The 26,832-nt window shown below is 46.3% G+C and overlaps 66 non-coding genes across 66 annotated transcripts; all 66 read right to left on the bottom strand.

Annotated features, from left to right (window-relative positions):
- Positions 1-87: 87 nt before the first annotated feature.
- Positions 88-159, bottom strand: TRNAG-UCC (transfer RNA glycine (anticodon UCC)). The gene has a single exon. It is a non-coding gene; the product is annotated as a tRNA-Gly (tRNA).
- A 333-nt stretch (positions 160-492) lies between these two features.
- TRNAG-UCC (transfer RNA glycine (anticodon UCC)) lies at positions 493-564 on the bottom strand. The gene has a single exon. It is a non-coding gene; the product is annotated as a tRNA-Gly (tRNA).
- Positions 565-898: 334 nt separating this feature from the next.
- Positions 899-970, bottom strand: TRNAG-UCC (transfer RNA glycine (anticodon UCC)). Its single transcript has one exon. It is a non-coding gene; the product is annotated as a tRNA-Gly (tRNA).
- A 335-nt stretch (positions 971-1,305) lies between these two features.
- TRNAG-UCC (transfer RNA glycine (anticodon UCC)) lies at positions 1,306-1,377 on the bottom strand. The gene has a single exon. It is a non-coding gene; the product is annotated as a tRNA-Gly (tRNA).
- Positions 1,378-1,711: 334 nt separating this feature from the next.
- On the bottom strand, positions 1,712-1,783 carry TRNAG-UCC (transfer RNA glycine (anticodon UCC)). The gene has a single exon. It is a non-coding gene; the product is annotated as a tRNA-Gly (tRNA).
- A 332-nt stretch (positions 1,784-2,115) lies between these two features.
- TRNAG-UCC (transfer RNA glycine (anticodon UCC)) lies at positions 2,116-2,187 on the bottom strand. Its single transcript has one exon. It is a non-coding gene; the product is annotated as a tRNA-Gly (tRNA).
- Positions 2,188-2,518: 331 nt separating this feature from the next.
- Positions 2,519-2,590, bottom strand: TRNAG-UCC (transfer RNA glycine (anticodon UCC)). Its single transcript has one exon. It is a non-coding gene; the product is annotated as a tRNA-Gly (tRNA).
- Positions 2,591-2,924: 334 nt separating this feature from the next.
- Positions 2,925-2,996, bottom strand: TRNAG-UCC (transfer RNA glycine (anticodon UCC)). The gene has a single exon. It is a non-coding gene; the product is annotated as a tRNA-Gly (tRNA).
- Positions 2,997-3,330: 334 nt separating this feature from the next.
- Positions 3,331-3,402, bottom strand: TRNAG-UCC (transfer RNA glycine (anticodon UCC)). Its single transcript has one exon. It is a non-coding gene; the product is annotated as a tRNA-Gly (tRNA).
- Positions 3,403-3,736: 334 nt separating this feature from the next.
- TRNAG-UCC (transfer RNA glycine (anticodon UCC)) lies at positions 3,737-3,808 on the bottom strand. The gene has a single exon. It is a non-coding gene; the product is annotated as a tRNA-Gly (tRNA).
- A 334-nt stretch (positions 3,809-4,142) lies between these two features.
- On the bottom strand, positions 4,143-4,214 carry TRNAG-UCC (transfer RNA glycine (anticodon UCC)). Its single transcript has one exon. It is a non-coding gene; the product is annotated as a tRNA-Gly (tRNA).
- Positions 4,215-4,548: 334 nt separating this feature from the next.
- Positions 4,549-4,620, bottom strand: TRNAG-UCC (transfer RNA glycine (anticodon UCC)). The gene has a single exon. It is a non-coding gene; the product is annotated as a tRNA-Gly (tRNA).
- Positions 4,621-4,954: 334 nt separating this feature from the next.
- Positions 4,955-5,026, bottom strand: TRNAG-UCC (transfer RNA glycine (anticodon UCC)). The gene has a single exon. It is a non-coding gene; the product is annotated as a tRNA-Gly (tRNA).
- A 334-nt stretch (positions 5,027-5,360) lies between these two features.
- On the bottom strand, positions 5,361-5,432 carry TRNAG-UCC (transfer RNA glycine (anticodon UCC)). Its single transcript has one exon. It is a non-coding gene; the product is annotated as a tRNA-Gly (tRNA).
- Positions 5,433-5,766: 334 nt separating this feature from the next.
- TRNAG-UCC (transfer RNA glycine (anticodon UCC)) lies at positions 5,767-5,838 on the bottom strand. The gene has a single exon. It is a non-coding gene; the product is annotated as a tRNA-Gly (tRNA).
- Positions 5,839-6,172: 334 nt separating this feature from the next.
- Positions 6,173-6,244, bottom strand: TRNAG-UCC (transfer RNA glycine (anticodon UCC)). Its single transcript has one exon. It is a non-coding gene; the product is annotated as a tRNA-Gly (tRNA).
- Positions 6,245-6,578: 334 nt separating this feature from the next.
- Positions 6,579-6,650, bottom strand: TRNAG-UCC (transfer RNA glycine (anticodon UCC)). Its single transcript has one exon. It is a non-coding gene; the product is annotated as a tRNA-Gly (tRNA).
- A 334-nt stretch (positions 6,651-6,984) lies between these two features.
- On the bottom strand, positions 6,985-7,056 carry TRNAG-UCC (transfer RNA glycine (anticodon UCC)). Its single transcript has one exon. It is a non-coding gene; the product is annotated as a tRNA-Gly (tRNA).
- Positions 7,057-7,390: 334 nt separating this feature from the next.
- Positions 7,391-7,462, bottom strand: TRNAG-UCC (transfer RNA glycine (anticodon UCC)). Its single transcript has one exon. It is a non-coding gene; the product is annotated as a tRNA-Gly (tRNA).
- A 334-nt stretch (positions 7,463-7,796) lies between these two features.
- On the bottom strand, positions 7,797-7,868 carry TRNAG-UCC (transfer RNA glycine (anticodon UCC)). The gene has a single exon. It is a non-coding gene; the product is annotated as a tRNA-Gly (tRNA).
- A 334-nt stretch (positions 7,869-8,202) lies between these two features.
- On the bottom strand, positions 8,203-8,274 carry TRNAG-UCC (transfer RNA glycine (anticodon UCC)). Its single transcript has one exon. It is a non-coding gene; the product is annotated as a tRNA-Gly (tRNA).
- Positions 8,275-8,608: 334 nt separating this feature from the next.
- TRNAG-UCC (transfer RNA glycine (anticodon UCC)) lies at positions 8,609-8,680 on the bottom strand. Its single transcript has one exon. It is a non-coding gene; the product is annotated as a tRNA-Gly (tRNA).
- A 334-nt stretch (positions 8,681-9,014) lies between these two features.
- Positions 9,015-9,086, bottom strand: TRNAG-UCC (transfer RNA glycine (anticodon UCC)). The gene has a single exon. It is a non-coding gene; the product is annotated as a tRNA-Gly (tRNA).
- A 334-nt stretch (positions 9,087-9,420) lies between these two features.
- TRNAG-UCC (transfer RNA glycine (anticodon UCC)) lies at positions 9,421-9,492 on the bottom strand. Its single transcript has one exon. It is a non-coding gene; the product is annotated as a tRNA-Gly (tRNA).
- A 334-nt stretch (positions 9,493-9,826) lies between these two features.
- On the bottom strand, positions 9,827-9,898 carry TRNAG-UCC (transfer RNA glycine (anticodon UCC)). The gene has a single exon. It is a non-coding gene; the product is annotated as a tRNA-Gly (tRNA).
- A 334-nt stretch (positions 9,899-10,232) lies between these two features.
- Positions 10,233-10,304, bottom strand: TRNAG-UCC (transfer RNA glycine (anticodon UCC)). Its single transcript has one exon. It is a non-coding gene; the product is annotated as a tRNA-Gly (tRNA).
- A 334-nt stretch (positions 10,305-10,638) lies between these two features.
- On the bottom strand, positions 10,639-10,710 carry TRNAG-UCC (transfer RNA glycine (anticodon UCC)). The gene has a single exon. It is a non-coding gene; the product is annotated as a tRNA-Gly (tRNA).
- Positions 10,711-11,044: 334 nt separating this feature from the next.
- Positions 11,045-11,116, bottom strand: TRNAG-UCC (transfer RNA glycine (anticodon UCC)). The gene has a single exon. It is a non-coding gene; the product is annotated as a tRNA-Gly (tRNA).
- Positions 11,117-11,450: 334 nt separating this feature from the next.
- On the bottom strand, positions 11,451-11,522 carry TRNAG-UCC (transfer RNA glycine (anticodon UCC)). The gene has a single exon. It is a non-coding gene; the product is annotated as a tRNA-Gly (tRNA).
- A 334-nt stretch (positions 11,523-11,856) lies between these two features.
- TRNAG-UCC (transfer RNA glycine (anticodon UCC)) lies at positions 11,857-11,928 on the bottom strand. The gene has a single exon. It is a non-coding gene; the product is annotated as a tRNA-Gly (tRNA).
- Positions 11,929-12,262: 334 nt separating this feature from the next.
- On the bottom strand, positions 12,263-12,334 carry TRNAG-UCC (transfer RNA glycine (anticodon UCC)). Its single transcript has one exon. It is a non-coding gene; the product is annotated as a tRNA-Gly (tRNA).
- Positions 12,335-12,668: 334 nt separating this feature from the next.
- TRNAG-UCC (transfer RNA glycine (anticodon UCC)) lies at positions 12,669-12,740 on the bottom strand. The gene has a single exon. It is a non-coding gene; the product is annotated as a tRNA-Gly (tRNA).
- Positions 12,741-13,074: 334 nt separating this feature from the next.
- Positions 13,075-13,146, bottom strand: TRNAG-UCC (transfer RNA glycine (anticodon UCC)). The gene has a single exon. It is a non-coding gene; the product is annotated as a tRNA-Gly (tRNA).
- Positions 13,147-13,480: 334 nt separating this feature from the next.
- TRNAG-UCC (transfer RNA glycine (anticodon UCC)) lies at positions 13,481-13,552 on the bottom strand. Its single transcript has one exon. It is a non-coding gene; the product is annotated as a tRNA-Gly (tRNA).
- A 334-nt stretch (positions 13,553-13,886) lies between these two features.
- TRNAG-UCC (transfer RNA glycine (anticodon UCC)) lies at positions 13,887-13,958 on the bottom strand. The gene has a single exon. It is a non-coding gene; the product is annotated as a tRNA-Gly (tRNA).
- Positions 13,959-14,292: 334 nt separating this feature from the next.
- Positions 14,293-14,364, bottom strand: TRNAG-UCC (transfer RNA glycine (anticodon UCC)). The gene has a single exon. It is a non-coding gene; the product is annotated as a tRNA-Gly (tRNA).
- Positions 14,365-14,698: 334 nt separating this feature from the next.
- TRNAG-UCC (transfer RNA glycine (anticodon UCC)) lies at positions 14,699-14,770 on the bottom strand. Its single transcript has one exon. It is a non-coding gene; the product is annotated as a tRNA-Gly (tRNA).
- A 334-nt stretch (positions 14,771-15,104) lies between these two features.
- Positions 15,105-15,176, bottom strand: TRNAG-UCC (transfer RNA glycine (anticodon UCC)). The gene has a single exon. It is a non-coding gene; the product is annotated as a tRNA-Gly (tRNA).
- A 334-nt stretch (positions 15,177-15,510) lies between these two features.
- TRNAG-UCC (transfer RNA glycine (anticodon UCC)) lies at positions 15,511-15,582 on the bottom strand. Its single transcript has one exon. It is a non-coding gene; the product is annotated as a tRNA-Gly (tRNA).
- A 334-nt stretch (positions 15,583-15,916) lies between these two features.
- TRNAG-UCC (transfer RNA glycine (anticodon UCC)) lies at positions 15,917-15,988 on the bottom strand. The gene has a single exon. It is a non-coding gene; the product is annotated as a tRNA-Gly (tRNA).
- A 334-nt stretch (positions 15,989-16,322) lies between these two features.
- TRNAG-UCC (transfer RNA glycine (anticodon UCC)) lies at positions 16,323-16,394 on the bottom strand. The gene has a single exon. It is a non-coding gene; the product is annotated as a tRNA-Gly (tRNA).
- Positions 16,395-16,728: 334 nt separating this feature from the next.
- On the bottom strand, positions 16,729-16,800 carry TRNAG-UCC (transfer RNA glycine (anticodon UCC)). Its single transcript has one exon. It is a non-coding gene; the product is annotated as a tRNA-Gly (tRNA).
- Positions 16,801-17,134: 334 nt separating this feature from the next.
- On the bottom strand, positions 17,135-17,206 carry TRNAG-UCC (transfer RNA glycine (anticodon UCC)). The gene has a single exon. It is a non-coding gene; the product is annotated as a tRNA-Gly (tRNA).
- A 334-nt stretch (positions 17,207-17,540) lies between these two features.
- TRNAG-UCC (transfer RNA glycine (anticodon UCC)) lies at positions 17,541-17,612 on the bottom strand. The gene has a single exon. It is a non-coding gene; the product is annotated as a tRNA-Gly (tRNA).
- Positions 17,613-17,946: 334 nt separating this feature from the next.
- On the bottom strand, positions 17,947-18,018 carry TRNAG-UCC (transfer RNA glycine (anticodon UCC)). Its single transcript has one exon. It is a non-coding gene; the product is annotated as a tRNA-Gly (tRNA).
- Positions 18,019-18,352: 334 nt separating this feature from the next.
- Positions 18,353-18,424, bottom strand: TRNAG-UCC (transfer RNA glycine (anticodon UCC)). The gene has a single exon. It is a non-coding gene; the product is annotated as a tRNA-Gly (tRNA).
- A 334-nt stretch (positions 18,425-18,758) lies between these two features.
- TRNAG-UCC (transfer RNA glycine (anticodon UCC)) lies at positions 18,759-18,830 on the bottom strand. Its single transcript has one exon. It is a non-coding gene; the product is annotated as a tRNA-Gly (tRNA).
- A 334-nt stretch (positions 18,831-19,164) lies between these two features.
- Positions 19,165-19,236, bottom strand: TRNAG-UCC (transfer RNA glycine (anticodon UCC)). The gene has a single exon. It is a non-coding gene; the product is annotated as a tRNA-Gly (tRNA).
- A 334-nt stretch (positions 19,237-19,570) lies between these two features.
- Positions 19,571-19,642, bottom strand: TRNAG-UCC (transfer RNA glycine (anticodon UCC)). The gene has a single exon. It is a non-coding gene; the product is annotated as a tRNA-Gly (tRNA).
- Positions 19,643-19,976: 334 nt separating this feature from the next.
- TRNAG-UCC (transfer RNA glycine (anticodon UCC)) lies at positions 19,977-20,048 on the bottom strand. The gene has a single exon. It is a non-coding gene; the product is annotated as a tRNA-Gly (tRNA).
- A 334-nt stretch (positions 20,049-20,382) lies between these two features.
- TRNAG-UCC (transfer RNA glycine (anticodon UCC)) lies at positions 20,383-20,454 on the bottom strand. The gene has a single exon. It is a non-coding gene; the product is annotated as a tRNA-Gly (tRNA).
- Positions 20,455-20,788: 334 nt separating this feature from the next.
- On the bottom strand, positions 20,789-20,860 carry TRNAG-UCC (transfer RNA glycine (anticodon UCC)). The gene has a single exon. It is a non-coding gene; the product is annotated as a tRNA-Gly (tRNA).
- Positions 20,861-21,194: 334 nt separating this feature from the next.
- On the bottom strand, positions 21,195-21,266 carry TRNAG-UCC (transfer RNA glycine (anticodon UCC)). Its single transcript has one exon. It is a non-coding gene; the product is annotated as a tRNA-Gly (tRNA).
- A 334-nt stretch (positions 21,267-21,600) lies between these two features.
- TRNAG-UCC (transfer RNA glycine (anticodon UCC)) lies at positions 21,601-21,672 on the bottom strand. Its single transcript has one exon. It is a non-coding gene; the product is annotated as a tRNA-Gly (tRNA).
- A 334-nt stretch (positions 21,673-22,006) lies between these two features.
- TRNAG-UCC (transfer RNA glycine (anticodon UCC)) lies at positions 22,007-22,078 on the bottom strand. The gene has a single exon. It is a non-coding gene; the product is annotated as a tRNA-Gly (tRNA).
- A 334-nt stretch (positions 22,079-22,412) lies between these two features.
- Positions 22,413-22,484, bottom strand: TRNAG-UCC (transfer RNA glycine (anticodon UCC)). Its single transcript has one exon. It is a non-coding gene; the product is annotated as a tRNA-Gly (tRNA).
- Positions 22,485-22,818: 334 nt separating this feature from the next.
- On the bottom strand, positions 22,819-22,890 carry TRNAG-UCC (transfer RNA glycine (anticodon UCC)). Its single transcript has one exon. It is a non-coding gene; the product is annotated as a tRNA-Gly (tRNA).
- A 334-nt stretch (positions 22,891-23,224) lies between these two features.
- On the bottom strand, positions 23,225-23,296 carry TRNAG-UCC (transfer RNA glycine (anticodon UCC)). Its single transcript has one exon. It is a non-coding gene; the product is annotated as a tRNA-Gly (tRNA).
- A 334-nt stretch (positions 23,297-23,630) lies between these two features.
- On the bottom strand, positions 23,631-23,702 carry TRNAG-UCC (transfer RNA glycine (anticodon UCC)). The gene has a single exon. It is a non-coding gene; the product is annotated as a tRNA-Gly (tRNA).
- A 334-nt stretch (positions 23,703-24,036) lies between these two features.
- Positions 24,037-24,108, bottom strand: TRNAG-UCC (transfer RNA glycine (anticodon UCC)). The gene has a single exon. It is a non-coding gene; the product is annotated as a tRNA-Gly (tRNA).
- Positions 24,109-24,442: 334 nt separating this feature from the next.
- On the bottom strand, positions 24,443-24,514 carry TRNAG-UCC (transfer RNA glycine (anticodon UCC)). Its single transcript has one exon. It is a non-coding gene; the product is annotated as a tRNA-Gly (tRNA).
- A 334-nt stretch (positions 24,515-24,848) lies between these two features.
- On the bottom strand, positions 24,849-24,920 carry TRNAG-UCC (transfer RNA glycine (anticodon UCC)). The gene has a single exon. It is a non-coding gene; the product is annotated as a tRNA-Gly (tRNA).
- Positions 24,921-25,254: 334 nt separating this feature from the next.
- On the bottom strand, positions 25,255-25,326 carry TRNAG-UCC (transfer RNA glycine (anticodon UCC)). Its single transcript has one exon. It is a non-coding gene; the product is annotated as a tRNA-Gly (tRNA).
- A 334-nt stretch (positions 25,327-25,660) lies between these two features.
- Positions 25,661-25,732, bottom strand: TRNAG-UCC (transfer RNA glycine (anticodon UCC)). Its single transcript has one exon. It is a non-coding gene; the product is annotated as a tRNA-Gly (tRNA).
- Positions 25,733-26,066: 334 nt separating this feature from the next.
- Positions 26,067-26,138, bottom strand: TRNAG-UCC (transfer RNA glycine (anticodon UCC)). The gene has a single exon. It is a non-coding gene; the product is annotated as a tRNA-Gly (tRNA).
- A 334-nt stretch (positions 26,139-26,472) lies between these two features.
- On the bottom strand, positions 26,473-26,544 carry TRNAG-UCC (transfer RNA glycine (anticodon UCC)). The gene has a single exon. It is a non-coding gene; the product is annotated as a tRNA-Gly (tRNA).
- Positions 26,545-26,832: the final 288 nt, after the last annotated feature.

Genomic DNA, 26,832 nt, shown 5'->3' with positions numbered 1-26,832 from the left:
GTCGAAACCAGCTTGGGCCCACTCATTCTTCTCACTTTTCATCATGAAAGCGCAAGCACAGGAGATAGGTGAGAAAAACTCAAAGGATGCGTTGGCCGGGAATCGAACCCGGGTCAACTGCTTGGAAGGCAGCTATGCTCACCACTATACCACCAACGCTTGACACTAAAAGGACTATTTTTCTTTTCTCGCTCACTAATTTTCCTAGTGAAATCAAAGCAAAGCTGACTCTGTCAGCTGCAATTGATGTTCCAAATGGCTGACACTGTTAGCTCATGTGTCTTCCTGACCTAAGAGCTACCTGACAGTGTCTGCAGTTTAGAATGTGAATTGCAGCTGACAGGTTCTCCTCAACAGTCCATCATCTGTCAAGAAGGCAGTCACTTTTACTTAGTTGCCCACGGGGTCGAAACCAGCTTGGGCCCACTCATTCTTCTCACTTTTCATCATGAAAGCGCAAGCACAGGAGATAGGTGAGAAAAACTCAAAGGATGCGTTGGCCGGGAATCGAACCCGGGTCAACTGCTTGGAAGGCAGCTATGCTCACCACTATACCACCAACGCTTGACACTAAAAGGACTATTTTTCTTTTTCTCGCTCACTAATTTTCCTAGTGAAATCAAAGCAAAGCTGACTCTGTCAGCTGCAATTGATGTTCCAAATGGCTGACACTGTTAGCTCATGTGTCTTCCTGACCTAAGAGCTACCTGACAGTGTCTGCAGTTTAGAATGTGAATTGCAGCTGACAGGTTCTCCTCAACAGTCCATCATCTGTCAAGAAGGCAGTCACTTTTACTTAGTTGCCCACGGGGTCGAAACCAGCTTGGGCCCACTCATTCTTCTCACTTTTCATCATGAAAGCGCAAGCACAGGAGATAGGTGAGAAAAACTCAAAGGATGCGTTGGCCGGGAATCGAACCCGGGTCAACTGCTTGGAAGGCAGCTATGCTCACCACTATACCACCAACGCTTGACACTAAAAGGACTATTTTTCTTTTTCTCGCTCACTAATTTTCCTAGTGAAATCAAAGCAAAGCTGACTCTGTCAGCTGCAATTGATGTTCCAAATGGCTGACACTGTTAGCTCATGTGTCTTCCTGACCTAAGAGCTACCTGACAGTGTCTGCAGTTTAGAATGTGAATTGCAGCTGACAGGTTCTCCTCAACAGTCCATCATCTGTCAAGAAGGCAGTCACTTTTACTTAGTTGCCCACGGGGTCGAAACCTGCTTGGGCCCACTCATTCTTCTCACTTTTCATCATGAAAGCGCAAGCACAGGAGATAGGTGAGAAAAAACTCAAAGGATGCGTTGGCCGGGAATCGAACCCGGGTCAACTGCTTGGAAGGCAGCTATGCTCACCACTATACCACCAACGCTTGACACTAAAAGGACTATTTTTCTTTTTCTCGCTCACTAATTTTCCTAGTGAAATCAAAGCAAAGCTGACTCTGTCAGCTGCAATTGATGTTCCAAATGGCTGACACTGTTAGCTCATGTGTCTTCCTGACCTAAGAGCTACCTGACAGTGTCTGCAGTTTAGAATGTGAATTGCAGCTGACAGGTTCTCCTCAACAGTCCATCATCTGTCAAGAAGGCAGTCACTTTTACTTAGTTGCCCACGGGGTCGAAACCAGCTTGGGCCCACTCATTCTTCTCACTTTTCATCATGAAAGCGCAAGCACAGGAGATAGGTGAGAAAAACTCAAAGGATGCGTTGGCCGGGAATCGAACCCGGGTCAACTGCTTGGAAGGCAGCTATGCTCACCACTATACCACCAACGCTTGACACTAAAGGACTATTTTTCTTTTCTCGCTCACTAATTTTCCTAGTGAAATCAAAGCAAAGCTGACTCTGTCAGCTGCAATTGATGTTCCAAATGGCTGACACTGTTAGCTCATGTGTCTTCCTGACCTAAGAGCTACCTGACAGTGTCTGCAGTTTAGAATGTGAATTGCAGCTGACAGGTTCTCCTCAACAGTCCATCATCTGTCAAGAAGGCAGTCACTTTTACTTAGTTGCCCACGGGGTCGAAACCAGCTTGGGCCCACTCATTCTTCTCACTTTTCATCATGAAAGCGCAAGCACAGGAGATAGGTGAGAAAAACTCAAAGGATGCGTTGGCCGGGAATCGAACCCGGGTCAACTGCTTGGAAGGCAGCTATGCTCACCACTATACCACCAACGCTTGACACTAAAAGGACTATTTTTCTTTTTCTCGCTCACTAATTTTCCTAGTGAAATCAAAGCAAAGCTGACTCTGTCAGCTGCAATTGATGTTCCAAATGGCTGACACTGTTAGCTCATGTGTCTTCCTGACCTAAGAGCTACCTGACAGTGTCTGCAGTTTAGAATGTGAATTGCAGCTGACAGGTTCTCCTCAACAGTCCATCATCTGTCAAGAAGGCAGTCACTTTTACTTAGTTGCCCACGGGGTCGAAACCAGCTTGGGCCCACTCATTCTTCTCACTTTTCATCATGAAAGCGCAAGCACAGGAGATAGGTGAGAACTCAAAGGATGCGTTGGCCGGGAATCGAACCCGGGTCAACTGCTTGGAAGGCAGCTATGCTCACCACTATACCACCAACGCTTGACACTAAAAGGACCATTTTTCTTTTTCTCGCTCACTAATTTTCCTAGTGAAATCAAAGCAAAGCTGACTCTGTCAGCTGCAATTGATGTTCCAAATGGCTGACACTGTTAGCTCATGTGTCTTCCTGACCTAAGAGCTACCTGACAGTGTCTGCAGTTTAGAATGTGAATTGCAGCTGACAGGTTCTCCTCAACAGTCCATCATCTGTCAAGAAGGCAGTCACTTTTACTTAGTTGCCCACGGGGTCGAAACCAGCTTGGGCCCACTCATTCTTCTCACTTTTCATCATGAAAGCGCAAGCACAGGAGATAGGTGAGAAAAACTCAAAGGATGCGTTGGCCGGGAATCGAACCCGGGTCAACTGCTTGGAAGGCAGCTATGCTCACCACTATACCACCAACGCTTGACACTAAAAGGACTATTTTTCTTTTTCTCGCTCACTAATTTTCCTAGTGAAATCAAAGCAAAGCTGACTCTGTCAGCTGCAATTGATGTTCCAAATGGCTGACACTGTTAGCTCATGTGTCTTCCTGACCTAAGAGCTACCTGACAGTGTCTGCAGTTTAGAATGTGAATTGCAGCTGACAGGTTCTCCTCAACAGTCCATCATCTGTCAAGAAGGCAGTCACTTTTACTTAGTTGCCCACGGGGTCGAAACCAGCTTGGGCCCACTCATTCTTCTCACTTTTCATCATGAAAGCGCAAGCACAGGAGATAGGTGAGAAAAACTCAAAGGATGCGTTGGCCGGGAATCGAACCCGGGTCAACTGCTTGGAAGGCAGCTATGCTCACCACTATACCACCAACGCTTGACACTAAAAGGACTATTTTTCTTTTTCTCGCTCACTAATTTTCCTAGTGAAATCAAAGCAAAGCTGACTCTGTCAGCTGCAATTGATGTTCCAAATGGCTGACACTGTTAGCTCATGTGTCTTCCTGACCTAAGAGCTACCTGACAGTGTCTGCAGTTTAGAATGTGAATTGCAGCTGACAGGTTCTCCTCAACAGTCCATCATCTGTCAAGAAGGCAGTCACTTTTACTTAGTTGCCCACGGGGTCGAAACCAGCTTGGGCCCACTCATTCTTCTCACTTTTCATCATGAAAGCGCAAGCACAGGAGATAGGTGAGAAAAACTCAAAGGATGCGTTGGCCGGGAATCGAACCCGGGTCAACTGCTTGGAAGGCAGCTATGCTCACCACTATACCACCAACGCTTGACACTAAAAGGACTATTTTTCTTTTTCTCGCTCACTAATTTTCCTAGTGAAATCAAAGCAAAGCTGACTCTGTCAGCTGCAATTGATGTTCCAAATGGCTGACACTGTTAGCTCATGTGTCTTCCTGACCTAAGAGCTACCTGACAGTGTCTGCAGTTTAGAATGTGAATTGCAGCTGACAGGTTCTCCTCAACAGTCCATCATCTGTCAAGAAGGCAGTCACTTTTACTTAGTTGCCCACGGGGTCGAAACCAGCTTGGGCCCACTCATTCTTCTCACTTTTCATCATGAAAGCGCAAGCACAGGAGATAGGTGAGAAAAACTCAAAGGATGCGTTGGCCGGGAATCGAACCCGGGTCAACTGCTTGGAAGGCAGCTATGCTCACCACTATACCACCAACGCTTGACACTAAAAGGACTATTTTTCTTTTTCTCGCTCACTAATTTTCCTAGTGAAATCAAAGCAAAGCTGACTCTGTCAGCTGCAATTGATGTTCCAAATGGCTGACACTGTTAGCTCATGTGTCTTCCTGACCTAAGAGCTACCTGACAGTGTCTGCAGTTTAGAATGTGAATTGCAGCTGACAGGTTCTCCTCAACAGTCCATCATCTGTCAAGAAGGCAGTCACTTTTACTTAGTTGCCCACGGGGTCGAAACCAGCTTGGGCCCACTCATTCTTCTCACTTTTCATCATGAAAGCGCAAGCACAGGAGATAGGTGAGAAAAACTCAAAGGATGCGTTGGCCGGGAATCGAACCCGGGTCAACTGCTTGGAAGGCAGCTATGCTCACCACTATACCACCAACGCTTGACACTAAAAGGACTATTTTTCTTTTTCTCGCTCACTAATTTTCCTAGTGAAATCAAAGCAAAGCTGACTCTGTCAGCTGCAATTGATGTTCCAAATGGCTGACACTGTTAGCTCATGTGTCTTCCTGACCTAAGAGCTACCTGACAGTGTCTGCAGTTTAGAATGTGAATTGCAGCTGACAGGTTCTCCTCAACAGTCCATCATCTGTCAAGAAGGCAGTCACTTTTACTTAGTTGCCCACGGGGTCGAAACCAGCTTGGGCCCACTCATTCTTCTCACTTTTCATCATGAAAGCGCAAGCACAGGAGATAGGTGAGAAAAACTCAAAGGATGCGTTGGCCGGGAATCGAACCCGGGTCAACTGCTTGGAAGGCAGCTATGCTCACCACTATACCACCAACGCTTGACACTAAAAGGACTATTTTTCTTTTTCTCGCTCACTAATTTTCCTAGTGAAATCAAAGCAAAGCTGACTCTGTCAGCTGCAATTGATGTTCCAAATGGCTGACACTGTTAGCTCATGTGTCTTCCTGACCTAAGAGCTACCTGACAGTGTCTGCAGTTTAGAATGTGAATTGCAGCTGACAGGTTCTCCTCAACAGTCCATCATCTGTCAAGAAGGCAGTCACTTTTACTTAGTTGCCCACGGGGTCGAAACCAGCTTGGGCCCACTCATTCTTCTCACTTTTCATCATGAAAGCGCAAGCACAGGAGATAGGTGAGAAAAACTCAAAGGATGCGTTGGCCGGGAATCGAACCCGGGTCAACTGCTTGGAAGGCAGCTATGCTCACCACTATACCACCAACGCTTGACACTAAAAGGACTATTTTTCTTTTTCTCGCTCACTAATTTTCCTAGTGAAATCAAAGCAAAGCTGACTCTGTCAGCTGCAATTGATGTTCCAAATGGCTGACACTGTTAGCTCATGTGTCTTCCTGACCTAAGAGCTACCTGACAGTGTCTGCAGTTTAGAATGTGAATTGCAGCTGACAGGTTCTCCTCAACAGTCCATCATCTGTCAAGAAGGCAGTCACTTTTACTTAGTTGCCCACGGGGTCGAAACCAGCTTGGGCCCACTCATTCTTCTCACTTTTCATCATGAAAGCGCAAGCACAGGAGATAGGTGAGAAAAACTCAAAGGATGCGTTGGCCGGGAATCGAACCCGGGTCAACTGCTTGGAAGGCAGCTATGCTCACCACTATACCACCAACGCTTGACACTAAAAGGACTATTTTTCTTTTTCTCGCTCACTAATTTTCCTAGTGAAATCAAAGCAAAGCTGACTCTGTCAGCTGCAATTGATGTTCCAAATGGCTGACACTGTTAGCTCATGTGTCTTCCTGACCTAAGAGCTACCTGACAGTGTCTGCAGTTTAGAATGTGAATTGCAGCTGACAGGTTCTCCTCAACAGTCCATCATCTGTCAAGAAGGCAGTCACTTTTACTTAGTTGCCCACGGGGTCGAAACCAGCTTGGGCCCACTCATTCTTCTCACTTTTCATCATGAAAGCGCAAGCACAGGAGATAGGTGAGAAAAACTCAAAGGATGCGTTGGCCGGGAATCGAACCCGGGTCAACTGCTTGGAAGGCAGCTATGCTCACCACTATACCACCAACGCTTGACACTAAAAGGACTATTTTTCTTTTTCTCGCTCACTAATTTTCCTAGTGAAATCAAAGCAAAGCTGACTCTGTCAGCTGCAATTGATGTTCCAAATGGCTGACACTGTTAGCTCATGTGTCTTCCTGACCTAAGAGCTACCTGACAGTGTCTGCAGTTTAGAATGTGAATTGCAGCTGACAGGTTCTCCTCAACAGTCCATCATCTGTCAAGAAGGCAGTCACTTTTACTTAGTTGCCCACGGGGTCGAAACCAGCTTGGGCCCACTCATTCTTCTCACTTTTCATCATGAAAGCGCAAGCACAGGAGATAGGTGAGAAAAACTCAAAGGATGCGTTGGCCGGGAATCGAACCCGGGTCAACTGCTTGGAAGGCAGCTATGCTCACCACTATACCACCAACGCTTGACACTAAAAGGACTATTTTTCTTTTTCTCGCTCACTAATTTTCCTAGTGAAATCAAAGCAAAGCTGACTCTGTCAGCTGCAATTGATGTTCCAAATGGCTGACACTGTTAGCTCATGTGTCTTCCTGACCTAAGAGCTACCTGACAGTGTCTGCAGTTTAGAATGTGAATTGCAGCTGACAGGTTCTCCTCAACAGTCCATCATCTGTCAAGAAGGCAGTCACTTTTACTTAGTTGCCCACGGGGTCGAAACCAGCTTGGGCCCACTCATTCTTCTCACTTTTCATCATGAAAGCGCAAGCACAGGAGATAGGTGAGAAAAACTCAAAGGATGCGTTGGCCGGGAATCGAACCCGGGTCAACTGCTTGGAAGGCAGCTATGCTCACCACTATACCACCAACGCTTGACACTAAAAGGACTATTTTTCTTTTTCTCGCTCACTAATTTTCCTAGTGAAATCAAAGCAAAGCTGACTCTGTCAGCTGCAATTGATGTTCCAAATGGCTGACACTGTTAGCTCATGTGTCTTCCTGACCTAAGAGCTACCTGACAGTGTCTGCAGTTTAGAATGTGAATTGCAGCTGACAGGTTCTCCTCAACAGTCCATCATCTGTCAAGAAGGCAGTCACTTTTACTTAGTTGCCCACGGGGTCGAAACCAGCTTGGGCCCACTCATTCTTCTCACTTTTCATCATGAAAGCGCAAGCACAGGAGATAGGTGAGAAAAACTCAAAGGATGCGTTGGCCGGGAATCGAACCCGGGTCAACTGCTTGGAAGGCAGCTATGCTCACCACTATACCACCAACGCTTGACACTAAAAGGACTATTTTTCTTTTTCTCGCTCACTAATTTTCCTAGTGAAATCAAAGCAAAGCTGACTCTGTCAGCTGCAATTGATGTTCCAAATGGCTGACACTGTTAGCTCATGTGTCTTCCTGACCTAAGAGCTACCTGACAGTGTCTGCAGTTTAGAATGTGAATTGCAGCTGACAGGTTCTCCTCAACAGTCCATCATCTGTCAAGAAGGCAGTCACTTTTACTTAGTTGCCCACGGGGTCGAAACCAGCTTGGGCCCACTCATTCTTCTCACTTTTCATCATGAAAGCGCAAGCACAGGAGATAGGTGAGAAAAACTCAAAGGATGCGTTGGCCGGGAATCGAACCCGGGTCAACTGCTTGGAAGGCAGCTATGCTCACCACTATACCACCAACGCTTGACACTAAAAGGACTATTTTTCTTTTTCTCGCTCACTAATTTTCCTAGTGAAATCAAAGCAAAGCTGACTCTGTCAGCTGCAATTGATGTTCCAAATGGCTGACACTGTTAGCTCATGTGTCTTCCTGACCTAAGAGCTACCTGACAGTGTCTGCAGTTTAGAATGTGAATTGCAGCTGACAGGTTCTCCTCAACAGTCCATCATCTGTCAAGAAGGCAGTCACTTTTACTTAGTTGCCCACGGGGTCGAAACCAGCTTGGGCCCACTCATTCTTCTCACTTTTCATCATGAAAGCGCAAGCACAGGAGATAGGTGAGAAAAACTCAAAGGATGCGTTGGCCGGGAATCGAACCCGGGTCAACTGCTTGGAAGGCAGCTATGCTCACCACTATACCACCAACGCTTGACACTAAAAGGACTATTTTTCTTTTTCTCGCTCACTAATTTTCCTAGTGAAATCAAAGCAAAGCTGACTCTGTCAGCTGCAATTGATGTTCCAAATGGCTGACACTGTTAGCTCATGTGTCTTCCTGACCTAAGAGCTACCTGACAGTGTCTGCAGTTTAGAATGTGAATTGCAGCTGACAGGTTCTCCTCAACAGTCCATCATCTGTCAAGAAGGCAGTCACTTTTACTTAGTTGCCCACGGGGTCGAAACCAGCTTGGGCCCACTCATTCTTCTCACTTTTCATCATGAAAGCGCAAGCACAGGAGATAGGTGAGAAAAACTCAAAGGATGCGTTGGCCGGGAATCGAACCCGGGTCAACTGCTTGGAAGGCAGCTATGCTCACCACTATACCACCAACGCTTGACACTAAAAGGACTATTTTTCTTTTTCTCGCTCACTAATTTTCCTAGTGAAATCAAAGCAAAGCTGACTCTGTCAGCTGCAATTGATGTTCCAAATGGCTGACACTGTTAGCTCATGTGTCTTCCTGACCTAAGAGCTACCTGACAGTGTCTGCAGTTTAGAATGTGAATTGCAGCTGACAGGTTCTCCTCAACAGTCCATCATCTGTCAAGAAGGCAGTCACTTTTACTTAGTTGCCCACGGGGTCGAAACCAGCTTGGGCCCACTCATTCTTCTCACTTTTCATCATGAAAGCGCAAGCACAGGAGATAGGTGAGAAAAACTCAAAGGATGCGTTGGCCGGGAATCGAACCCGGGTCAACTGCTTGGAAGGCAGCTATGCTCACCACTATACCACCAACGCTTGACACTAAAAGGACTATTTTTCTTTTTCTCGCTCACTAATTTTCCTAGTGAAATCAAAGCAAAGCTGACTCTGTCAGCTGCAATTGATGTTCCAAATGGCTGACACTGTTAGCTCATGTGTCTTCCTGACCTAAGAGCTACCTGACAGTGTCTGCAGTTTAGAATGTGAATTGCAGCTGACAGGTTCTCCTCAACAGTCCATCATCTGTCAAGAAGGCAGTCACTTTTACTTAGTTGCCCACGGGGTCGAAACCAGCTTGGGCCCACTCATTCTTCTCACTTTTCATCATGAAAGCGCAAGCACAGGAGATAGGTGAGAAAAACTCAAAGGATGCGTTGGCCGGGAATCGAACCCGGGTCAACTGCTTGGAAGGCAGCTATGCTCACCACTATACCACCAACGCTTGACACTAAAAGGACTATTTTTCTTTTTCTCGCTCACTAATTTTCCTAGTGAAATCAAAGCAAAGCTGACTCTGTCAGCTGCAATTGATGTTCCAAATGGCTGACACTGTTAGCTCATGTGTCTTCCTGACCTAAGAGCTACCTGACAGTGTCTGCAGTTTAGAATGTGAATTGCAGCTGACAGGTTCTCCTCAACAGTCCATCATCTGTCAAGAAGGCAGTCACTTTTACTTAGTTGCCCACGGGGTCGAAACCAGCTTGGGCCCACTCATTCTTCTCACTTTTCATCATGAAAGCGCAAGCACAGGAGATAGGTGAGAAAAACTCAAAGGATGCGTTGGCCGGGAATCGAACCCGGGTCAACTGCTTGGAAGGCAGCTATGCTCACCACTATACCACCAACGCTTGACACTAAAAGGACTATTTTTCTTTTTCTCGCTCACTAATTTTCCTAGTGAAATCAAAGCAAAGCTGACTCTGTCAGCTGCAATTGATGTTCCAAATGGCTGACACTGTTAGCTCATGTGTCTTCCTGACCTAAGAGCTACCTGACAGTGTCTGCAGTTTAGAATGTGAATTGCAGCTGACAGGTTCTCCTCAACAGTCCATCATCTGTCAAGAAGGCAGTCACTTTTACTTAGTTGCCCACGGGGTCGAAACCAGCTTGGGCCCACTCATTCTTCTCACTTTTCATCATGAAAGCGCAAGCACAGGAGATAGGTGAGAAAAACTCAAAGGATGCGTTGGCCGGGAATCGAACCCGGGTCAACTGCTTGGAAGGCAGCTATGCTCACCACTATACCACCAACGCTTGACACTAAAAGGACTATTTTTCTTTTTCTCGCTCACTAATTTTCCTAGTGAAATCAAAGCAAAGCTGACTCTGTCAGCTGCAATTGATGTTCCAAATGGCTGACACTGTTAGCTCATGTGTCTTCCTGACCTAAGAGCTACCTGACAGTGTCTGCAGTTTAGAATGTGAATTGCAGCTGACAGGTTCTCCTCAACAGTCCATCATCTGTCAAGAAGGCAGTCACTTTTACTTAGTTGCCCACGGGGTCGAAACCAGCTTGGGCCCACTCATTCTTCTCACTTTTCATCATGAAAGCGCAAGCACAGGAGATAGGTGAGAAAAACTCAAAGGATGCGTTGGCCGGGAATCGAACCCGGGTCAACTGCTTGGAAGGCAGCTATGCTCACCACTATACCACCAACGCTTGACACTAAAAGGACTATTTTTCTTTTTCTCGCTCACTAATTTTCCTAGTGAAATCAAAGCAAAGCTGACTCTGTCAGCTGCAATTGATGTTCCAAATGGCTGACACTGTTAGCTCATGTGTCTTCCTGACCTAAGAGCTACCTGACAGTGTCTGCAGTTTAGAATGTGAATTGCAGCTGACAGGTTCTCCTCAACAGTCCATCATCTGTCAAGAAGGCAGTCACTTTTACTTAGTTGCCCACGGGGTCGAAACCAGCTTGGGCCCACTCATTCTTCTCACTTTTCATCATGAAAGCGCAAGCACAGGAGATAGGTGAGAAAAACTCAAAGGATGCGTTGGCCGGGAATCGAACCCGGGTCAACTGCTTGGAAGGCAGCTATGCTCACCACTATACCACCAACGCTTGACACTAAAAGGACTATTTTTCTTTTTCTCGCTCACTAATTTTCCTAGTGAAATCAAAGCAAAGCTGACTCTGTCAGCTGCAATTGATGTTCCAAATGGCTGACACTGTTAGCTCATGTGTCTTCCTGACCTAAGAGCTACCTGACAGTGTCTGCAGTTTAGAATGTGAATTGCAGCTGACAGGTTCTCCTCAACAGTCCATCATCTGTCAAGAAGGCAGTCACTTTTACTTAGTTGCCCACGGGGTCGAAACCAGCTTGGGCCCACTCATTCTTCTCACTTTTCATCATGAAAGCGCAAGCACAGGAGATAGGTGAGAAAAACTCAAAGGATGCGTTGGCCGGGAATCGAACCCGGGTCAACTGCTTGGAAGGCAGCTATGCTCACCACTATACCACCAACGCTTGACACTAAAAGGACTATTTTTCTTTTTCTCGCTCACTAATTTTCCTAGTGAAATCAAAGCAAAGCTGACTCTGTCAGCTGCAATTGATGTTCCAAATGGCTGACACTGTTAGCTCATGTGTCTTCCTGACCTAAGAGCTACCTGACAGTGTCTGCAGTTTAGAATGTGAATTGCAGCTGACAGGTTCTCCTCAACAGTCCATCATCTGTCAAGAAGGCAGTCACTTTTACTTAGTTGCCCACGGGGTCGAAACCAGCTTGGGCCCACTCATTCTTCTCACTTTTCATCATGAAAGCGCAAGCACAGGAGATAGGTGAGAAAAACTCAAAGGATGCGTTGGCCGGGAATCGAACCCGGGTCAACTGCTTGGAAGGCAGCTATGCTCACCACTATACCACCAACGCTTGACACTAAAAGGACTATTTTTCTTTTTCTCGCTCACTAATTTTCCTAGTGAAATCAAAGCAAAGCTGACTCTGTCAGCTGCAATTGATGTTCCAAATGGCTGACACTGTTAGCTCATGTGTCTTCCTGACCTAAGAGCTACCTGACAGTGTCTGCAGTTTAGAATGTGAATTGCAGCTGACAGGTTCTCCTCAACAGTCCATCATCTGTCAAGAAGGCAGTCACTTTTACTTAGTTGCCCACGGGGTCGAAACCAGCTTGGGCCCACTCATTCTTCTCACTTTTCATCATGAAAGCGCAAGCACAGGAGATAGGTGAGAAAAACTCAAAGGATGCGTTGGCCGGGAATCGAACCCGGGTCAACTGCTTGGAAGGCAGCTATGCTCACCACTATACCACCAACGCTTGACACTAAAAGGACTATTTTTCTTTTTCTCGCTCACTAATTTTCCTAGTGAAATCAAAGCAAAGCTGACTCTGTCAGCTGCAATTGATGTTCCAAATGGCTGACACTGTTAGCTCATGTGTCTTCCTGACCTAAGAGCTACCTGACAGTGTCTGCAGTTTAGAATGTGAATTGCAGCTGACAGGTTCTCCTCAACAGTCCATCATCTGTCAAGAAGGCAGTCACTTTTACTTAGTTGCCCACGGGGTCGAAACCAGCTTGGGCCCACTCATTCTTCTCACTTTTCATCATGAAAGCGCAAGCACAGGAGATAGGTGAGAAAAACTCAAAGGATGCGTTGGCCGGGAATCGAACCCGGGTCAACTGCTTGGAAGGCAGCTATGCTCACCACTATACCACCAACGCTTGACACTAAAAGGACTATTTTTCTTTTTCTCGCTCACTAATTTTCCTAGTGAAATCAAAGCAAAGCTGACTCTGTCAGCTGCAATTGATGTTCCAAATGGCTGACACTGTTAGCTCATGTGTCTTCCTGACCTAAGAGCTACCTGACAGTGTCTGCAGTTTAGAATGTGAATTGCAGCTGACAGGTTCTCCTCAACAGTCCATCATCTGTCAAGAAGGCAGTCACTTTTACTTAGTTGCCCACGGGGTCGAAACCAGCTTGGGCCCACTCATTCTTCTCACTTTTCATCATGAAAGCGCAAGCACAGGAGATAGGTGAGAAAAACTCAAAGGATGCGTTGGCCGGGAATCGAACCCGGGTCAACTGCTTGGAAGGCAGCTATGCTCACCACTATACCACCAACGCTTGACACTAAAAGGACTATTTTTCTTTTTCTCGCTCACTAATTTTCCTAGTGAAATCAAAGCAAAGCTGACTCTGTCAGCTGCAATTGATGTTCCAAATGGCTGACACTGTTAGCTCATGTGTCTTCCTGACCTAAGAGCTACCTGACAGTGTCTGCAGTTTAGAATGTGAATTGCAGCTGACAGGTTCTCCTCAACAGTCCATCATCTGTCAAGAAGGCAGTCACTTTTACTTAGTTGCCCACGGGGTCGAAACCAGCTTGGGCCCACTCATTCTTCTCACTTTTCATCATGAAAGCGCAAGCACAGGAGATAGGTGAGAAAAACTCAAAGGATGCGTTGGCCGGGAATCGAACCCGGGTCAACTGCTTGGAAGGCAGCTATGCTCACCACTATACCACCAACGCTTGACACTAAAAGGACTATTTTTCTTTTTCTCGCTCACTAATTTTCCTAGTGAAATCAAAGCAAAGCTGACTCTGTCAGCTGCAATTGATGTTCCAAATGGCTGACACTGTTAGCTCATGTGTCTTCCTGACCTAAGAGCTACCTGACAGTGTCTGCAGTTTAGAATGTGAATTGCAGCTGACAGGTTCTCCTCAACAGTCCATCATCTGTCAAGAAGGCAGTCACTTTTACTTAGTTGCCCACGGGGTCGAAACCAGCTTGGGCCCACTCATTCTTCTCACTTTTCATCATGAAAGCGCAAGCACAGGAGATAGGTGAGAAAAACTCAAAGGATGCGTTGGCCGGGAATCGAACCCGGGTCAACTGCTTGGAAGGCAGCTATGCTCACCACTATACCACCAACGCTTGACACTAAAAGGACTATTTTTCTTTTTCTCGCTCACTAATTTTCCTAGTGAAATCAAAGCAAAGCTGACTCTGTCAGCTGCAATTGATGTTCCAAATGGCTGACACTGTTAGCTCATGTGTCTTCCTGACCTAAGAGCTACCTGACAGTGTCTGCAGTTTAGAATGTGAATTGCAGCTGACAGGTTCTCCTCAACAGTCCATCATCTGTCAAGAAGGCAGTCACTTTTACTTAGTTGCCCACGGGGTCGAAACCAGCTTGGGCCCACTCATTCTTCTCACTTTTCATCATGAAAGCGCAAGCACAGGAGATAGGTGAGAAAAACTCAAAGGATGCGTTGGCCGGGAATCGAACCCGGGTCAACTGCTTGGAAGGCAGCTATGCTCACCACTATACCACCAACGCTTGACACTAAAAGGACTATTTTTCTTTTTCTCGCTCACTAATTTTCCTAGTGAAATCAAAGCAAAGCTGACTCTGTCAGCTGCAATTGATGTTCCAAATGGCTGACACTGTTAGCTCATGTGTCTTCCTGACCTAAGAGCTACCTGACAGTGTCTGCAGTTTAGAATGTGAATTGCAGCTGACAGGTTCTCCTCAACAGTCCATCATCTGTCAAGAAGGCAGTCACTTTTACTTAGTTGCCCACGGGGTCGAAACCAGCTTGGGCCCACTCATTCTTCTCACTTTTCATCATGAAAGCGCAAGCACAGGAGATAGGTGAGAAAAACTCAAAGGATGCGTTGGCCGGGAATCGAACCCGGGTCAACTGCTTGGAAGGCAGCTATGCTCACCACTATACCACCAACGCTTGACACTAAAAGGACTATTTTTCTTTTTCTCGCTCACTAATTTTCCTAGTGAAATCAAAGCAAAGCTGACTCTGTCAGCTGCAATTGATGTTCCAAATGGCTGACACTGTTAGCTCATGTGTCTTCCTGACCTAAGAGCTACCTGACAGTGTCTGCAGTTTAGAATGTGAATTGCAGCTGACAGGTTCTCCTCAACAGTCCATCATCTGTCAAGAAGGCAGTCACTTTTACTTAGTTGCCCACGGGGTCGAAACCAGCTTGGGCCCACTCATTCTTCTCACTTTTCATCATGAAAGCGCAAGCACAGGAGATAGGTGAGAAAAACTCAAAGGATGCGTTGGCCGGGAATCGAACCCGGGTCAACTGCTTGGAAGGCAGCTATGCTCACCACTATACCACCAACGCTTGACACTAAAAGGACTATTTTTCTTTTTCTCGCTCACTAATTTTCCTAGTGAAATCAAAGCAAAGCTGACTCTGTCAGCTGCAATTGATGTTCCAAATGGCTGACACTGTTAGCTCATGTGTCTTCCTGACCTAAGAGCTACCTGACAGTGTCTGCAGTTTAGAATGTGAATTGCAGCTGACAGGTTCTCCTCAACAGTCCATCATCTGTCAAGAAGGCAGTCACTTTTACTTAGTTGCCCACGGGGTCGAAACCAGCTTGGGCCCACTCATTCTTCTCACTTTTCATCATGAAAGCGCAAGCACAGGAGATAGGTGAGAAAAACTCAAAGGATGCGTTGGCCGGGAATCGAACCCGGGTCAACTGCTTGGAAGGCAGCTATGCTCACCACTATACCACCAACGCTTGACACTAAAAGGACTATTTTTCTTTTTCTCGCTCACTAATTTTCCTAGTGAAATCAAAGCAAAGCTGACTCTGTCAGCTGCAATTGATGTTCCAAATGGCTGACACTGTTAGCTCATGTGTCTTCCTGACCTAAGAGCTACCTGACAGTGTCTGCAGTTTAGAATGTGAATTGCAGCTGACAGGTTCTCCTCAACAGTCCATCATCTGTCAAGAAGGCAGTCACTTTTACTTAGTTGCCCACGGGGTCGAAACCAGCTTGGGCCCACTCATTCTTCTCACTTTTCATCATGAAAGCGCAAGCACAGGAGATAGGTGAGAAAAACTCAAAGGATGCGTTGGCCGGGAATCGAACCCGGGTCAACTGCTTGGAAGGCAGCTATGCTCACCACTATACCACCAACGCTTGACACTAAAAGGACTATTTTTCTTTTTCTCGCTCACTAATTTTCCTAGTGAAATCAAAGCAAAGCTGACTCTGTCAGCTGCAATTGATGTTCCAAATGGCTGACACTGTTAGCTCATGTGTCTTCCTGACCTAAGAGCTACCTGACAGTGTCTGCAGTTTAGAATGTGAATTGCAGCTGACAGGTTCTCCTCAACAGTCCATCATCTGTCAAGAAGGCAGTCACTTTTACTTAGTTGCCCACGGGGTCGAAACCAGCTTGGGCCCACTCATTCTTCTCACTTTTCATCATGAAAGCGCAAGCACAGGAGATAGGTGAGAAAAACTCAAAGGATGCGTTGGCCGGGAATCGAACCCGGGTCAACTGCTTGGAAGGCAGCTATGCTCACCACTATACCACCAACGCTTGACACTAAAAGGACTATTTTTCTTTTTCTCGCTCACTAATTTTCCTAGTGAAATCAAAGCAAAGCTGACTCTGTCAGCTGCAATTGATGTTCCAAATGGCTGACACTGTTAGCTCATGTGTCTTCCTGACCTAAGAGCTACCTGACAGTGTCTGCAGTTTAGAATGTGAATTGCAGCTGACAGGTTCTCCTCAACAGTCCATCATCTGTCAAGAAGGCAGTCACTTTTACTTAGTTGCCCACGGGGTCGAAACCAGCTTGGGCCCACTCATTCTTCTCACTTTTCATCATGAAAGCGCAAGCACAGGAGATAGGTGAGAAAAACTCAAAGGATGCGTTGGCCGGGAATCGAACCCGGGTCAACTGCTTGGAAGGCAGCTATGCTCACCACTATACCACCAACGCTTGACACTAAAAGGACTATTTTTCTTTTTCTCGCTCACTAATTTTCCTAGTGAAATCAAAGCAAAGCTGACTCTGTCAGCTGCAATTGATGTTCCAAATGGCTGACACTGTTAGCTCATGTGTCTTCCTGACCTAAGAGCTACCTGACAGTGTCTGCAGTTTAGAATGTGAATTGCAGCTGACAGGTTCTCCTCAACAGTCCATCATCTGTCAAGAAGGCAGTCACTTTTACTTAGTTGCCCACGGGGTCGAAACCAGCTTGGGCCCACTCATTCTTCTCACTTTTCATCATGAAAGCGCAAGCACAGGAGATAGGTGAGAAAAACTCAAAGGATGCGTTGGCCGGGAATCGAACCCGGGTCAACTGCTTGGAAGGCAGCTATGCTCACCACTATACCACCAACGCTTGACACTAAAAGGACTATTTTTCTTTTTCTCGCTCACTAATTTTCCTAGTGAAATCAAAGCAAAGCTGACTCTGTCAGCTGCAATTGATGTTCCAAATGGCTGACACTGTTAGCTCATGTGTCTTCCTGACCTAAGAGCTACCTGACAGTGTCTGCAGTTTAGAATGTGAATTGCAGCTGACAGGTTCTCCTCAACAGTCCATCATCTGTCAAGAAGGCAGTCACTTTTACTTAGTTGCCCACGGGGTCGAAACCAGCTTGGGCCCACTCATTCTTCTCACTTTTCATCATGAAAGCGCAAGCACAGGAGATAGGTGAGAAAAACTCAAAGGATGCGTTGGCCGGGAATCGAACCCGGGTCAACTGCTTGGAAGGCAGCTATGCTCACCACTATACCACCAACGCTTGACACTAAAAGGACTATTTTTCTTTTTCTCGCTCACTAATTTTCCTAGTGAAATCAAAGCAAAGCTGACTCTGTCAGCTGCAATTGATGTTCCAAATGGCTGACACTGTTAGCTCATGTGTCTTCCTGACCTAAGAGCTACCTGACAGTGTCTGCAGTTTAGAATGTGAATTGCAGCTGACAGGTTCTCCTCAACAGTCCATCATCTGTCAAGAAGGCAGTCACTTTTACTTAGTTGCCCACGGGGTCGAAACCAGCTTGGGCCCACTCATTCTTCTCACTTTTCATCATGAAAGCGCAAGCACAGGAGATAGGTGAGAAAAACTCAAAGGATGCGTTGGCCGGGAATCGAACCCGGGTCAACTGCTTGGAAGGCAGCTATGCTCACCACTATACCACCAACGCTTGACACTAAAAGGACTATTTTTCTTTTTCTCGCTCACTAATTTTCCTAGTGAAATCAAAGCAAAGCTGACTCTGTCAGCTGCAATTGATGTTCCAAATGGCTGACACTGTTAGCTCATGTGTCTTCCTGACCTAAGAGCTACCTGACAGTGTCTGCAGTTTAGAATGTGAATTGCAGCTGACAGGTTCTCCTCAACAGTCCATCATCTGTCAAGAAGGCAGTCACTTTTACTTAGTTGCCCACGGGGTCGAAACCAGCTTGGGCCCACTCATTCTTCTCACTTTTCATCATGAAAGCGCAAGCACAGGAGATAGGTGAGAAAAACTCAAAGGATGCGTTGGCCGGGAATCGAACCCGGGTCAACTGCTTGGAAGGCAGCTATGCTCACCACTATACCACCAACGCTTGACACTAAAAGGACTATTTTTCTTTTTCTCGCTCACTAATTTTCCTAGTGAAATCAAAGCAAAGCTGACTCTGTCAGCTGCAATTGATGTTCCAAATGGCTGACACTGTTAGCTCATGTGTCTTCCTGACCTAAGAGCTACCTGACAGTGTCTGCAGTTTAGAATGTGAATTGCAGCTGACAGGTTCTCCTCAACAGTCCATCATCTGTCAAGAAGGCAGTCACTTTTACTTAGTTGCCCACGGGGTCGAAACCAGCTTGGGCCCACTCATTCTTCTCACTTTTCATCATGAAAGCGCAAGCACAGGAGATAGGTGAGAAAAACTCAAAGGATGCGTTGGCCGGGAATCGAACCCGGGTCAACTGCTTGGAAGGCAGCTATGCTCACCACTATACCACCAACGCTTGACACTAAAAGGACTATTTTTCTTTTTCTCGCTCACTAATTTTCCTAGTGAAATCAAAGCAAAGCTGACTCTGTCAGCTGCAATTGATGTTCCAAATGGCTGACACTGTTAGCTCATGTGTCTTCCTGACCTAAGAGCTACCTGACAGTGTCTGCAGTTTAGAATGTGAATTGCAGCTGACAGGTTCTCCTCAACAGTCCATCATCTGTCAAGAAGGCAGTCACTTTTACTTAGTTGCCCACGGGGTCGAAACCAGCTTGGGCCCACTCATTCTTCTCACTTTTCATCATGAAAGCGCAAGCACAGGAGATAGGTGAGAAAAACTCAAAGGATGCGTTGGCCGGGAATCGAACCCGGGTCAACTGCTTGGAAGGCAGCTATGCTCACCACTATACCACCAACGCTTGACACTAAAAGGACTATTTTTCTTTTTCTCGCTCACTAATTTTCCTAGTGAAATCAAAGCAAAGCTGACTCTGTCAGCTGCAATTGATGTTCCAAATGGCTGACACTGTTAGCTCATGTGTCTTCCTGACCTAAGAGCTACCTGACAGTGTCTGCAGTTTAGAATGTGAATTGCAGCTGACAGGTTCTCCTCAACAGTCCATCATCTGTCAAGAAGGCAGTCACTTTTACTTAGTTGCCCACGGGGTCGAAACCAGCTTGGGCCCACTCATTCTTCTCACTTTTCATCATGAAAGCGCAAGCACAGGAGATAGGTGAGAAAAACTCAAAGGATGCGTTGGCCGGGAATCGAACCCGGGTCAACTGCTTGGAAGGCAGCTATGCTCACCACTATACCACCAACGCTTGACACTAAAAGGACTATTTTTCTTTTTCTCGCTCACTAATTTTCCTAGTGAAATCAAAGCAAAGCTGACTCTGTCAGCTGCAATTGATGTTCCAAATGGCTGACACTGTTAGCTCATGTGTCTTCCTGACCTAAGAGCTACCTGACAGTGTCTGCAGTTTAGAATGTGAATTGCAGCTGACAGGTTCTCCTCAACAGTCCATCATCTGTCAAGAAGGCAGTCACTTTTACTTAGTTGCCCACGGGGTCGAAACCAGCTTGGGCCCACTCATTCTTCTCACTTTTCATCATGAAAGCGCAAGCACAGGAGATAGGTGAGAAAAACTCAAAGGATGCGTTGGCCGGGAATCGAACCCGGGTCAACTGCTTGGAAGGCAGCTATGCTCACCACTATACCACCAACGCTTGACACTAAAAGGACTATTTTTCTTTTTCTCGCTCACTAATTTTCCTAGTGAAATCAAAGCAAAGCTGACTCTGTCAGCTGCAATTGATGTTCCAAATGGCTGACACTGTTAGCTCATGTGTCTTCCTGACCTAAGAGCTACCTGACAGTGTCTGCAGTTTAGAATGTGAATTGCAGCTGACAGGTTCTCCTCAACAGTCCATCATCTGTCAAGAAGGCAGTCACTTTTACTTAGTTGCCCACGGGGTCGAAACCAGCTTGGGCCCACTCATTCTTCTCACTTTTCATCATGAAAGCGCAAGCACAGGAGATAGGTGAGAAAAACTCAAAGGATGCGTTGGCCGGGAATCGAACCCGGGTCAACTGCTTGGAAGGCAGCTATGCTCACCACTATACCACCAACGCTTGACACTAAAAGGACTATTTTTCTTTTTCTCGCTCACTAATTTTCCTAGTGAAATCAAAGCAAAGCTGACTCTGTCAGCTGCAATTGATGTTCCAAATGGCTGACACTGTTAGCTCATGTGTCTTCCTGACCTAAGAGCTACCTGACAGTGTCTGCAGTTTAGAATGTGAATTGCAGCTGACAGGTTCTCCTCAACAGTCCATCATCTGTCAAGAAGGCAGTCACTTTTACTTAGTTGCCCACGGGGTCGAAACCAGCTTGGGCCCACTCATTCTTCTCACTTTTCATCATGAAAGCGCAAGCACAGGAGATAGGTGAGAAAAACTCAAAGGATGCGTTGGCCGGGAATCGAACCCGGGTCAACTGCTTGGAAGGCAGCTATGCTCACCACTATACCACCAACGCTTGACACTAAAAGGACTATTTTTCTTTTTCTCGCTCACTAATTTTCCTAGTGAAATCAAAGCAAAGCTGACTCTGTCAGCTGCAATTGATGTTCCAAATGGCTGACACTGTTAGCTCATGTGTCTTCCTGACCTAAGAGCTACCTGACAGTGTCTGCAGTTTAGAATGTGAATTGCAGCTGACAGGTTCTCCTCAACAGTCCATCATCTGTCAAGAAGGCAGTCACTTTTACTTAGTTGCCCACGGGGTCGAAACCAGCTTGGGCCCACTCATTCTTCTCACTTTTCATCATGAAAGCGCAAGCACAGGAGATAGGTGAGAAAAACTCAAAGGATGCGTTGGCCGGGAATCGAACCCGGGTCAACTGCTTGGAAGGCAGCTATGCTCACCACTATACCACCAACGCTTGACACTAAAAGGACTATTTTTCTTTTTCTCGCTCACTAATTTTCCTAGTGAAATCAAAGCAAAGCTGACTCTGTCAGCTGCAATTGATGTTCCAAATGGCTGACACTGTTAGCTCATGTGTCTTCCTGACCTAAGAGCTACCTGACAGTGTCTGCAGTTTAGAATGTGAATTGCAGCTGACAGGTTCTCCTCAACAGTCCATCATCTGTCAAGAAGGCAGTCACTTTTACTTAGTTGCCCACGGGGTCGAAACCAGCTTGGGCCCACTCATTCTTCTCACTTTTCATCATGAAAGCGCAAGCACAGGAGATAGGTGAGAAAAACTCAAAGGATGCGTTGGCCGGGAATCGAACCCGGGTCAACTGCTTGGAAGGCAGCTATGCTCACCACTATACCACCAACGCTTGACACTAAAAGGACTATTTTTCTTTTTCTCGCTCACTAATTTTCCTAGTGAAATCAAAGCAAAGCTGACTCTGTCAGCTGCAATTGATGTTCCAAATGGCTGACACTGTTAGCTCATGTGTCTTCCTGACCTAAGAGCTACCTGACAGTGTCTGCAGTTTAGAATGTGAATTGCAGCTGACAGGTTCTCCTCAACAGTCCATCATCTGTCAAGAAGGCAGTCACTTTTACTTAGTTGCCCACGGGGTCGAAACCAGCTTGGGCCCACTCATTCTTCTCACTTTTCATCATGAAAGCGCAAGCACAGGAGATAGGTGAGAAAAACTCAAAGGATGCGTTGGCCGGGAATCGAACCCGGGTCAACTGCTTGGAAGGCAGCTATGCTCACCACTATACCACCAACGCTTGACACTAAAAGGACTATTTTTCTTTTTCTCGCTCACTAATTTTCCTAGTGAAATCAAAGCAAAGCTGACTCTGTCAGCTGCAATTGATGTTCCAAATGGCTGACACTGTTAGCTCATGTGTCTTCCTGACCTAAGAGCTACCTGACAGTGTCTGCAGTTTAGAATGTGAATTGCAGCTGACAGGTTCTCCTCAACAGTCCATCATCTGTCAAGAAGGCAGTCACTTTTACTTAGTTGCCCACGGGGTCGAAACCAGCTTGGGCCCACTCATTCTTCTCACTTTTCATCATGAAAGCGCAAGCACAGGAGATAGGTGAGAAAAACTCAAAGGATGCGTTGGCCGGGAATCGAACCCGGGTCAACTGCTTGGAAGGCAGCTATGCTCACCACTATACCACCAACGCTTGACACTAAAAGGACTATTTTTCTTTTTCTCGCTCACTAATTTTCCTAGTGAAATCAAAGCAAAGCTGACTCTGTCAGCTGCAATTGATGTTCCAAATGGCTGACACTGTTAGCTCATGTGTCTTCCTGACCTAAGAGCTACCTGACAGTGTCTGCAGTTTAGAATGTGAATTGCAGCTGACAGGTTCTCCTCAACAGTCCATCATCTGTCAAGAAGGCAGTCACTTTTACTTAGTTGCCCACGGGGTCGAAACCAGCTTGGGCCCACTCATTCTTCTCACTTTTCATCATGAAAGCGCAAGCACAGGAGATAGGTGAGAAAAACTCAAAGGATGCGTTGGCCGGGAATCGAACCCGGGTCAACTGCTTGGAAGGCAGCTATGCTCACCACTATACCACCAACGCTTGACACTAAAAGGACTATTTTTCTTTTTCTCGCTCACTAATTTTCCTAGTGAAATCAAAGCAAAGCTGACTCTGTCAGCTGCAATTGATGTTCCAAATGGCTGACACTGTTAGCTCATGTGTCTTCCTGACCTAAGAGCTACCTGACAGTGTCTGCAGTTTAGAATGTGAATTGCAGCTGACAGGTTCTCCTCAACAGTCCATCATCTGTCAAGAAGGCAGTCACTTTTACTTAGTTGCCCACGGGGTCGAAACCAGCTTGGGCCCACTCATTCTTCTCACTTTTCATCATGAAAGCGCAAGCACAGGAGATAGGTGAGAAAAACTCAAAGGATGCGTTGGCCGGGAATCGAACCCGGGTCAACTGCTTGGAAGGCAGCTATGCTCACCACTATACCACCAACGCTTGACACTAAAAGGACTATTTTTCTTTTTCTCGCTCACTAATTTTCCTAGTGAAATCAAAGCAAAGCTGACTCTGTCAGCTGCAATTGATGTTCCAAATGGCTGACACTGTTAGCTCATGTGTCTTCCTGACCTAAGAGCTACCTGACAGTGTCTGCAGTTTAGAATGTGAATTGCAGCTGACAGGTTCTCCTCAACAGTCCATCATCTGTCAAGAAGGCAGTCACTTTTACTTAGTTGCCCACGGGGTCGAAACCAGCTTGGGCCCACTCATTCTTCTCACTTTTCATCATGAAAGCGCAAGCACAGGAGATAGGTGAGAAAAACTCAAAGGATGCGTTGGCCGGGAATCGAACCCGGGTCAACTGCTTGGAAGGCAGCTATGCTCACCACTATACCACCAACGCTTGACACTAAAAGGACTATTTTTCTTTTTCTCGCTCACTAATTTTCCTAGTGAAATCAAAGCAAAGCTGACTCTGTCAGCTGCAATTGATGTTCCAAATGGCTGACACTGTTAGCTCATGTGTCTTCCTGACCTAAGAGCTACCTGACAGTGTCTGCAGTTTAGAATGTGAATTGCAGCTGACAGGTTCTCCTCAACAGTCCATCATCTGTCAAGAAGGCAGTCACTTTTACTTAGTTGCCCACGGGGTCGAAACCAGCTTGGGCCCACTCATTCTTCTCACTTTTCATCATGAAAGCGCAAGCACAGGAGATAGGTGAGAAAAACTCAAAGGATGCGTTGGCCGGGAATCGAACCCGGGTCAACTGCTTGGAAGGCAGCTATGCTCACCACTATACCACCAACGCTTGACACTAAAAGGACTATTTTTCTTTTTCTCGCTCACTAATTTTCCTAGTGAAATCAAAGCAAAGCTGACTCTGTCAGCTGCAATTGATGTTCCAAATGGCTGACACTGTTAGCTCATGTGTCTTCCTGACCTAAGAGCTACCTGACAGTGTCTGCAGTTTAGAATGTGAATTGCAGCTGACAGGTTCTCCTCAACAGTCCATCATCTGTCAAGAAGGCAGTCACTTTTACTTAGTTGCCCACGGGGTCGAAACCAGCTTGGGCCCACTCATTCTTCTCACTTTTCATCATGAAAGCGCAAGCACAGGAGATAGGTGAGAAAAACTCAAAGGATGCGTTGGCCGGGAATCGAACCCGGGTCAACTGCTTGGAAGGCAGCTATGCTCACCACTATACCACCAACGCTTGACACTAAAAGGACTATTTTTCTTTTTCTCGCTCACTAATTTTCCTAGTGAAATCAAAGCAAAGCTGACTCTGTCAGCTGCAATTGATGTTCCAAATGGCTGACACTGTTAGCTCATGTGTCTTCCTGACCTAAGAGCTACCTGACAGTGTCTGCAGTTTAGAATGTGAATTGCAGCTGACAGGTTCTCCTCAACAGTCCATCATCTGTCAAGAAGGCAGTCACTTTTACTTAGTTGCCCACGGGGTCGAAACCAGCTTGGGCCCACTCATTCTTCTCACTTTTCATCATGAAAGCGCAAGCACAGGAGATAGGTGAGAAAAACTCAAAGGATGCGTTGGCCGGGAATCGAACCCGGGTCAACTGCTTGGAAGGCAGCTATGCTCACCACTATACCACCAACGCTTGACACTAAAAGGACTATTTTTCTTTTTCTCGCTCACTAATTTTCCTAGTGAAATCAAAGCAAAGCTGACTCTGTCAGCTGCAATTGATGTTCCAAATGGCTGACACTGTTAGCTCATGTGTCTTCCTGACCTAAGAGCTACCTGACAGTGTCTGCAGTTTAGAATGTGAATTGCAGCTGACAGGTTCTCCTCAACAGTCCATCATCTGTCAAGAAGGCAGTCACTTTTACTTAGTTGCCCACGGGGTCGAAACCAGCTTGGGCCCACTCATTCTTCTCACTTTTCATCATGAAAGCGCAAGCACAGGAGATAGGTGAGAAAAACTCAAAGGATGCGTTGGCCGGGAATCGAACCCGGGTCAACTGCTTGGAAGGCAGCTATGCTCACCACTATACCACCAACGCTTGACACTAAAAGGACTATTTTTCTTTTTCTCGCTCACTAATTTTCCTAGTGAAATCAAAGCAAAGCTGACTCTGTCAGCTGCAATTGATGTTCCAAATGGCTGACACTGTTAGCTCATGTGTCTTCCTGACCTAAGAGCTACCTGACAGTGTCTGCAGTTTAGAATGTGAATTGCAGCTGACAGGTTCTCCTCAACAGTCCATCATCTGTCAAGAAGGCAGTCACTTTTACTTAGTTGCCCACGGGGTCGAAACCAGCTTGGGCCCACTCATTCTTCTCACTTTTCATCATGAAAGCGCAAGCACAGGAGATAGGTGAGAAAAACTCAAAGGATGCGTTGGCCGGGAATCGAACCCGGGTCAACTGCTTGGAAGGCAGCTATGCTCACCACTATACCACCAACGCTTGACACTAAAAGGACTATTTTTCTTTTTCTCGCTCACTAATTTTCCTAGTGAAATCAAAGCAAAGCTGACTCTGTCAGCTGCAATTGATGTTCCAAATGGCTGACACTGTTAGCTCATGTGTCTTCCTGACCTAAGAGCTACCTGACAGTGTCTGCAGTTTAGAATGTGAATTGCAGCTGACAGGTTCTCCTCAACAGTCCATCATCTGTCAAGAAGGCAGTCACTTTTACTTAGTTGCCCACGGGGTCGAAACCAGCTTGGGCCCACTCATTCTTCTCACTTTTCATCATGAAAGCGCAAGCACAGGAGATAGGTGAGAAAAACTCAAAGGATGCGTTGGCCGGGAATCGAACCCGGGTCAACTGCTTGGAAGGCAGCTATGCTCACCACTATACCACCAACGCTTGACACTAAAAGGACTATTTTTCTTTTTCTCGCTCACTAATTTTCCTAGTGAAATCAAAGCAAAGCTGACTCTGTCAGCTGCAATTGATGTTCCAAATGGCTGACACTGTTAGCTCATGTGTCTTCCTGACCTAAGAGCTACCTGACAGTGTCTGCAGTTTAGAATGTGAATTGCAGCTGACAGGTTCTCCTCAACAGTCCATCATCTGTCAAGAAGGCAGTCACTTTTACTTAGTTGCCCACGGGGTCGAAACCAGCTTGGGCCCACTCATTCTTCTCACTTTTCATCATGAAAGCGCAAGCACAGGAGATAGGTGAGAAAAACTCAAAGGATGCGTTGGCCGGGAATCGAACCCGGGTCAACTGCTTGGAAGGCAGCTATGCTCACCACTATACCACCAACGCTTGACACTAAAAGGACTATTTTTCTTTTTCTCGCTCACTAATTTTCCTAGTGAAATCAAAGCAAAGCTGACTCTGTCAGCTGCAATTGATGTTCCAAATGGCTGACACTGTTAGCTCATGTGTCTTCCTGACCTAAGAGCTACCTGACAGTGTCTGCAGTTTAGAATGTGAATTGCAGCTGACAGGTTCTCCTCAACAGTCCATCATCTGTCAAGAAGGCAGTCACTTTTACTTAGTTGCCCACGGGGTCGAAACCAGCTTGGGCCCACTCATTCTTCTCACTTTTCA

The sequence above is a fragment of the Dendropsophus ebraccatus genome, chromosome 6, assembly GCF_027789765.1.
Source record: "Dendropsophus ebraccatus isolate aDenEbr1 chromosome 6, aDenEbr1.pat, whole genome shotgun sequence".
Taxonomy (NCBI): domain Eukaryota; kingdom Metazoa; phylum Chordata; class Amphibia; order Anura; family Hylidae; genus Dendropsophus; species Dendropsophus ebraccatus.
The sequence above is the reverse complement of the archived record's forward strand: the minus strand, read 5'-3'. Positions and strand labels throughout refer to the sequence as shown.